Genomic DNA, 378 nt, shown 5'->3' with positions numbered 1-378 from the left:
ATGTCCTCCGCATCCGAGGTCAATTCAAAAAACAACAGGAGCTACACTGGAAATCAAGCCTAGAGCATCATGGTTGTCCGGCCCTCTGGGCCTCCTTACAGTGACTTACCAACTACAGCCGCGGATATTGGGCGCCAAACTTGCCACCATCTCCGCGGGGCGGAGCCTCGGAAGGGGCGGGGCTTAGCCAGAACCAGTGAGACGCTGGTTCCGGGTGTACGGCACGCACGCGGGGCCAGCGTGGGCGTATAAAGATTCGAAGCCCAGATGCAGGTTGCCACTAGCCAGACTGCAGGCCTCCAGGTAGGACGTCCAGGAGCTCGGAGGACTTGCCCCACAACGCGCGGCCCTTCGCCCAGCCCGCCCCAGCCCACCTCA

This window comes from Myotis brandtii, unplaced genomic scaffold (assembly GCF_000412655.1).
Source record: "Myotis brandtii unplaced genomic scaffold, ASM41265v1 scaffold1752, whole genome shotgun sequence".
Classification (NCBI taxonomy): domain Eukaryota; kingdom Metazoa; phylum Chordata; class Mammalia; order Chiroptera; family Vespertilionidae; genus Myotis; species Myotis brandtii.
Note: the sequence above shows the minus strand (reverse complement) of the source record.